This window comes from Cynara cardunculus (assembly GCF_001531365.2).
Source record: "Cynara cardunculus var. scolymus isolate 2C chromosome LG 13, CcrdV1, whole genome shotgun sequence".
Classification (NCBI taxonomy): Eukaryota; Viridiplantae; Streptophyta; class Magnoliopsida; order Asterales; family Asteraceae; genus Cynara; species Cynara cardunculus.
Window position 1 is genome coordinate 22,399,680 of NC_037540.1, and position 7,789 is coordinate 22,407,468.

Sequence of the window (7,789 nt, forward strand, 5' to 3'; positions counted from 1 at the left end):
ATACCCCCTAAGCTAAAAGATCCAGGGAGTTTTACCATTCCTTGTTTAATAGGAGGGAATGAGATAGGGAAAGCTCTATGTGACTTAGGAGCTAGTATCAACCTTATGCCCTTGTCTGTTTTCAACACCCTAGGCATAGGAGAAGCTAGACCGACCACAGTCACAGTCCAATTGGCCAACAAGTCCATAACATATCCTAAGGGGAAAATTGAAGATGTTTTGGTACAAGTAGACAAGTTCATATTTCTGACAGACTTTATCATTCTAGATTTTGAGGCAGATAAGGACATTTCTATTATTTTAGGAAGACCATTTCTAGCCACCCGAAGAACTTTAATAGACGTCCAAAAAGAAGAGTTGACCATGAGACTCCAAGACCAGAAAGTCACCTTTAATGTCTTCAACTCTCTAAAGTACCCTGATTACTTAGAAGAGTGTTCAAGAATATCTGAGATAGAGGAGATGTGTTTGGAAGAGGGAATTCAGAAAAATCTTAAGCTGGAAGGAGAGTATGATGAGGAAATAGAAGAGGAAAGTGTTGAGAAAATAGAGGAATTAGGAACTGATGTTGTCCCAGTGGATGTTGTAGCATTTGAGCTGCTAGAAAATAATGAGCAAAAAGACTTCACCCCGTCCATAGAATCACCACCTGATTTGGAGTTGAAACAACTCCCATCCCATCTAAAATATGCTTTTCTAGGAGAAGAAGGCAAATTKCCTGTCATTATCTCATCTACCCTAGAATTGCATCAAGAAAAGAAACTTGTGGATATGTTGAAATTACATAAGAAAGCCTTAGGATGGACTATTGCTGACCTTAAAGGGATTAGTCCCTCTATTTTGTCAATACAAGATCATCCTAGAAGACAAAAATTTCACTTCCATAGAACCCCAACGAAGGCTAAACCCTGTCATGAAAGAGGTAGTCAAAAAGGAGATTTTAAAATGGTTAGATGCCGGAATTATTTTTCCGATTGCCAGTAGTTCTTGGGTTAGTCCGGTCCAATGTGTTCCAAAAAAGGGAGGGTTCACAGTCATCACAAATGACAAAAATGAACTTATCCCTACTAGAGTTGTCTCCGGTTGGAGAATATGCATCGACTATAGGAGACTAAACAAGGCTACCCAAAAAGACCATTTTCCACTACCTTTCATTGACTAAATGTTGGATAGGCTAACCGGAAAGGAGTTCTATTGTTTCTTGGATGGTTATTCAGGGCACAATCAAATAGCCATTTCTCCGGAAGACCAAGAGAAAACCACCTTTACTTGTCCCTATGGCACCTTTGCTTTCAGAAGAATGTCATTTGGACTTTGTAATGCTCCAGYCACCTTTCAAAGGTGTATGATGTCCATCTTTTCTGATATGCTTGAAAAATCCATTGAAATATTCATGGATGATTTTTCTATGTATGGTTCATCATTTGACAATTGTTTAAATAATTTGAAAAAGAGCTTGGAAAGATGTGAGGAAACAGACTTGGTCCTTAATTGGGAAAAATGTCATTTCATGGTCAAAGAAGGAATTGTTCTTGGGCACTTGATTTCAAAAAGAGGGGTTGAGGTAGATAAGGCAAAGCTTGAAGTAATTGAAAAACTACCCGAACCTACCACGGTTAAGGGAATCAGAAGCTTTTTGGGTCATACCGGATTTTATAGAAGGTTTATCAAAGATTTTTCTAAAATTTCAAAACCTCTTTGTTTACTCCTACAACATGACTAAAAATTCAATTTTAATGATGAATGTAGAAATGCATTCAAAACTTTGAAAAAAGCTTTGGTTACCGCACCAGTGGTAGTTGCCCCGGATTGGAACAAACCTTTTGAGCTCATGTGTGACGCTAGTGATTGGGCGGTAGGTGCTGTATTAGGACAAAGAAAAGACAAGGTGTTTCAGTCAATCTACTACGCAAGTAAGATTTTGAATGAGGCACAAATTAATTACACCACAACTGAGAAAGAATTATTGGCCGTAGTTTTTGCTTTTGAGAGATTTAGGTCCTATTTGATGGGAACAAAGGTAATTGTGCATACCGATCACTCAGCCATCAAGTACCTAATTTCAAAGAAAGATGCAAAACCTAGGTTAATAAGATGGGTGCTTTTATTGCAAGAGTTTGACTTAGAGATACTTGATAGAAAGGGGGTAGAGAATCAAGTAGCGGACCATTTGTCTAGGTTGGAAGAGCTCGAGAAAGGAGGAATGGACATTAGTGTTACTTTTCCGGATGAAATAATCCTCTTGATTGACCAACCAAAAACACCATGGTTTACGGATTTAGCTAATTTGTTGGCCTGTGGAATAAAACCCTCTGATTACACAGGCCACATGTTAAAAAATTCTTTCATGATGCTAAATCTTATTTGTGGGATGACCCATTTTTGTTTAGACTTGGTGCAGATCAGATTTTGAGAAAATATGTGCCTGAAACTGAAGTGGCAGCAATCCTGTAGCATTGCCAATATGCACCATACAGAGGCCATTTTGGAGGCCAAAGAACTGCAACCAAAGTTCTACAGTCCGGTTTTTATTGGCCAACCATTTTTAAAGATTCCCATAATTTTGCACAAAGGTGCAACGAATGTCAAAGGAGTGGCTCCATTTCCAAAAGGAATGAAATGCCATTAAATGGGATACTCGAAGTTGAATTATTTGATGTTTGGGGAATAGACTTCATGGGTCCTTTCCCTCCATCAAATAATTGCCAATACATACTTGTGGCTGTTGACTACGTATCCAAATGGGTGGAGGCTATAGCATGTGTGTCAAATGACGCAAAAACTGTGGTTAAGTTCCTCCAAAAACATATTTTCACACGGTTCGGTACCCCACGGGCACTAATTAGTGACGAGGGTACCCACTTTGTGAATAATTTGTTAAAAGGAGTCCTTGAAAAATACAATGTTAACCACAGAATCGCCACAGCCTATCACCCACAAACTAATGGTTTGGCAGAGCTCTCTAATAGGGAAATTAAAAACATTTTGGAAAAAGTGGTCAAGCTCAATAGGAAGGACTGGGCATTCAAATTAGACGATGCTTTGTGGGCATACCGAACTGCTTTCAAAACACCAATCGGTATGTCTCCATATAAGTTAGTCTATGGAAAAGTCTGCCATTTGCCTTTAGAACTTGAGCACAAAGCATATTGGGCTATCAAAGAGCTCAATATGTCTTTGGATGAAGCCGGAAAGAAAAGAAAGTTTCAACTTTGTGAAATGGAAGAACAAAGACAAATGTCTTATGAAAATGCCAAACTTTATAAAGAAAAGACAAAGAAGTAAATGGACAGCGAGTTAAGGTATTTCATGATACCGTAGCATTCCCAGAGCATTGCTCTGAGAATTGGGCTATACCTTAGAATGAAGGTGTTTTTGGACTTTTTCAAGTCCAAGTTTGTTTGTACATATTTTCCCCTCTTTATATTTCTGTTTTAGAGCTATTATGTTTTATTAGTTTGTTCTTGTGTAGGTTGTTTTCAAGGAATCTATCATGGGAAGTTGATGTTCTGCCAATGCTGCAGCATTCCTAGGATCACATGTGTGATTTTTCAGCATCTTTGTAAGGAAGTCAAAAAAGTACAAGTGATGTCATCACTGCATCACAACAGTTTTTGTCAGCCAAAATTCTCAGACTTTGTCTCCCATGCACCACTAACCCACTCCATCACAATCAAGGTTTATCCATTGGATAACTACCTTTGGGCACTTCCTTAACCGTCAAGTGCATGTGATTAGAAAGACTTAATGGAAAGATGACCTTTCATCTTCCCCATAACCAGGCTGTTTCTTCCATCCATTACCCGCCGGTTTCTCATTTCAAATCACCATCTCCATTACTAAGACCTACCATCAAATCCCTTTCTCACTTATACCATCATCGCTTAAACCACTCACACTACACTCACTGACACCACTCCACTCGCCTCTCCTCTCTATTCGAAAACCATGGCTCACATGAAAAGGGCGGCCGTCCGCGACCCACCACAACCGGTCCGGCGAAGTAACCGCCGGAGGGCATGCGCCTCCGCCTCGCGACGGACAGGGGAGCCCGAAATGATATACCTCGTCGCCAATAGCTCTCCTTCGACATCTCCTCCCTCATCATCGTTGCTGCTTAAACCTCCGATTGTCACGCCGTTGATCGTCGACTCTTCTCCTCCGCACGCTAGACAAACGCCGCGCCGGCCCCCTTCGCCTCCTCCGCCTTCGACCGACTGCCCCCCTTTGCCTCCACCGTCTACGGCAGTTGACACCATCGCTCCACCACCATCTTCGCTATCGGCTGTTACTAGCCCTAATTTGGGTATTGAGGTAAGTCATGATTCAAGCCCTAATTTACTTATTGAAGGAATGACTACCTCAGATTCATCAGAGGAAGAGAACTTTATGCAACCGCAATCACCTTCTACTGTTTTAAGTCCATCCAGAGTATATTTTCTTACTTGGTATGATCACCCATGCACACAAATGCCCACACCTACTGTTTTGGCCGATCCCATACCTCACACTGGTGATTATGAATCTGTTGGGCTTGAGGATATTGAACTGCATGATAGGGAAGAAACCATTGAGTCCCCACATAATGAGGCTGATTTAGAAGCCGAGGTAAGGAATTTGACCCCAATTCCTACTAAAAAAAGAAAGGGATTGGGAAGGATTTTTGCTACCCGCGCAAAGGCTGTGAAAAGTCAGCCTCTTAGAAAAAGACCAAGGCACACTCCACCTTCTATTCAGTTGAGGCACACAGCCTTTGTGCCTAGGAAATCACCTCGAATGGCCACGGCAAGGACAAATGATACAGCCAGTCCGTCTCGAGTGAGAGCCACATGCAGCATGTCAAACACTAGACCCATTCCTAGGCCACAACAGCAGTTCAATGGGTTTAGCACTGAAGTCGGACAGTTGAAATTTGCAAAGATAAAAAACAAGAAGGTGCTGCCAGATAAGGGGTTCGATAGGAGGAAGTATCGAAGAATTCGGTTTTATCCGGGACGTGATCACCAGGCAAGGATGGCAAGTGCTTTGCGAGGTAAAAAACTCTTCTAATTTGTCTTTGATTAGGGAGTTTTACGCTGAAGCTTGTATTTTGAGCACTACCAAGATTAAGGTCCGGGGTGTTCGAGTGAATATCTCGGCCAAAGCTATTAATAAGCTTTTAGGCCTTTCATCCCCGGCCGAGACTGATTTTGAGACACTTTCCCAATCGGCTTCATTTGCTAAACTTGAGGAAATTGGTAGAGAGCTTGGGAAGGCCGGGACCGGATGGGATGTCCATAGTAACCACATGTTACGGACGTATAGGGCTTCGAATTTAAAGTCCGATGCTAATGTGTGGATGAACTTCATTAGATATTCTCTCAACCCGACTACTCATGATAGTTCCATTTCGGTTGAGAGAATCTTTTTATTATACTGTGTGGTTACAGGTAAGACAATTAATGTGGGGGAAGTTGTTGAAAAGGCCATTCTATATTGTTCCAAAAGGAGACAAGGGAAGTTGTTTTTCCTAGGCCTGATTCATAAGTTGCTTATGCAAGCTGGTGTTCCCGAGTACACTAATGACTTAGTAATTAAGGAGTGTAAGGAGAAGTGGACTATTGACATGAAGGCTGTTTCGAGGCTTAGAGAGAGGAGTGAGAGAGGAAGGGAATTACCCGATGTGACTAGGGCTATGGAGGATCTTTTAGAGCAGAGTGATACTATGATGGACTTCCTGATAGAACAGCGGGCCGAGATGGTAGAAAGGTTAGAGAACATGCAAGCAGATTTGACGAACAGGTTGAAGGCGAGTGAAAGGACGATGAAGAAGAGGTTTGAAAAATTGAAAGAAGACTTGGAGCTCGGGGTTGTAGAAAAGATCAAAAGGATGCAGAAAAAGTTAAATCGGTACAAGACGGAGACCGGGAAACTGAGAGCAGAGATTGCATCCGCAGCTGCCTGGAGTACACAGCCTACTCCTTTGGAGTAGGACAGGTTCTACCACCTTACTTTAGCTTCATATTTTAATTTTTTGAGTCAGGAATAGTTTTTAGAATTTATAGTCTTATTTTTACGCATGATCATTTCAATTGAGGGCGGTTAACACATGAGATCATAGCCCGAATAATTTATTGATGGTTTGTCATTTAATCATGGTACTTTGCTTTTGGCTAGAACTAGCAAAACTCTTTTTAGGAAAACACTTTGATCACACGATCACCATTAGGAAATGAGATAGGCCATCTTTTCTATGCTCATTTTAGCCACTTGCACCCTTTATATACAATTATACCCCACAAAACGCCAATGAGGACATTGTGATATTCAAGTTTGGGGGAGAAGTTTACATAAGGACACAAAGTCAATACAAAAGAGCAAAGCTCTAAATTGACTCATTATCACACAAAGGGTATTGAAAACACAACAAAAGTCCCATAGGGGCTATGTGTTTTAGAAAATGTTATGAAAAGGCACAACAAAAGTCACATAGAGGCTATGTGCACACTCCAAGCAAAAGAGGCCATAGTGCCCAAAAATTTGAAAATTTTATATGTGGAGTATTTTAGAAAAAAGGCTATGAGAGAAAAGATACGCCAATGAGAAGAAAACCCAATAAGCCCTATTGATCCTAAAATGGTGATTGTGTTTGAACTTAACAAAGAAAAGAGAATGCTAGCCTATGGTTCACACAAAGAACTTGGTTTTGAGTGACACATCTTAGATTTATGAAAGGCTATGAACATCATGATGCTATAACTCTCTTTAGGAAGGCACTTAATGCCTTGATCATGCATTTTTGTTTATATTGAGTCTTTATATTTGTCTTTTGGTTGCTTGGGGACAAGCAACGGTTTAAGTTTGGGGGTATGATATGTGTTGAGAATTTAATACATAAAGCGCTCTTTTTACGTCTTTTTAGTTATAATAATTTCTTTTCATTCCCACTTTGAGTCCTTTTCATTTATTTCTTTATACTTTTGTTATTATGAAGCTAAATATTKTGGTYGACTTGTTGGTATGTGTGAATGARGCTAATTGAGAGTTTTTGYGAAAACAGCAAATGCTACAGCATTGRTGCARCGTCGRCCYGATTCATGTGCARCTYTTTGGAGGGCTTAATGGATAAGACGCTGACTTTTTGAAGATGRAGGACAGCTRTAAAARCTGGATTTTTAGTAGAAAAATCTGTTGTTAGACTTTGGTTAMGACTRTGTACTTTTTAGTTACACTTTTGTTAGTTTGTAMCTTGCTTTTGGAAGACTTAGCCTACAAGTCTTTTTATTTTGTCTTCTAGTGACCCCTTTTGGATATAAATAGAGGGCTTGGGGTGCCTTCTAAACCATCCCATTAATCCTTAATTCCATCTTTTCTTCCAACTGTCTCTCATTTGTTAGCTTTTGTAAACCCTCTCCAAGGGTGTTTTTAATTTAAGTCTTCAAGTTCTTCATCTTTTTTCTTTTTTTACATTCTTGTCTTTTATTTTCTGTCATTTATTTTCTCGTCTTTTACATTTCCGCTTTTACATTCCGTCATTTATTTTCAGCTATTTACATTCTCGTCATTTACATTCCCGTCATTTATTTTATCGTCATTTACATTTTCGTCATTTATTTTATCATTATTTACTTTACGCAATTTACATTTATGTCTTTATTTTTCGTCATTTATTTTTTACTTTCCGTTATGAGTAGCTAAGCTTTTATAGCTTGGGTGTGAGACAGAAATGTGAGATTTTCAAACCGAACGAAAGTAGCTAAGTGTTTTCGAAAACGACGTTCCATTGTTTCATTCGAGTTTTTATAAAACC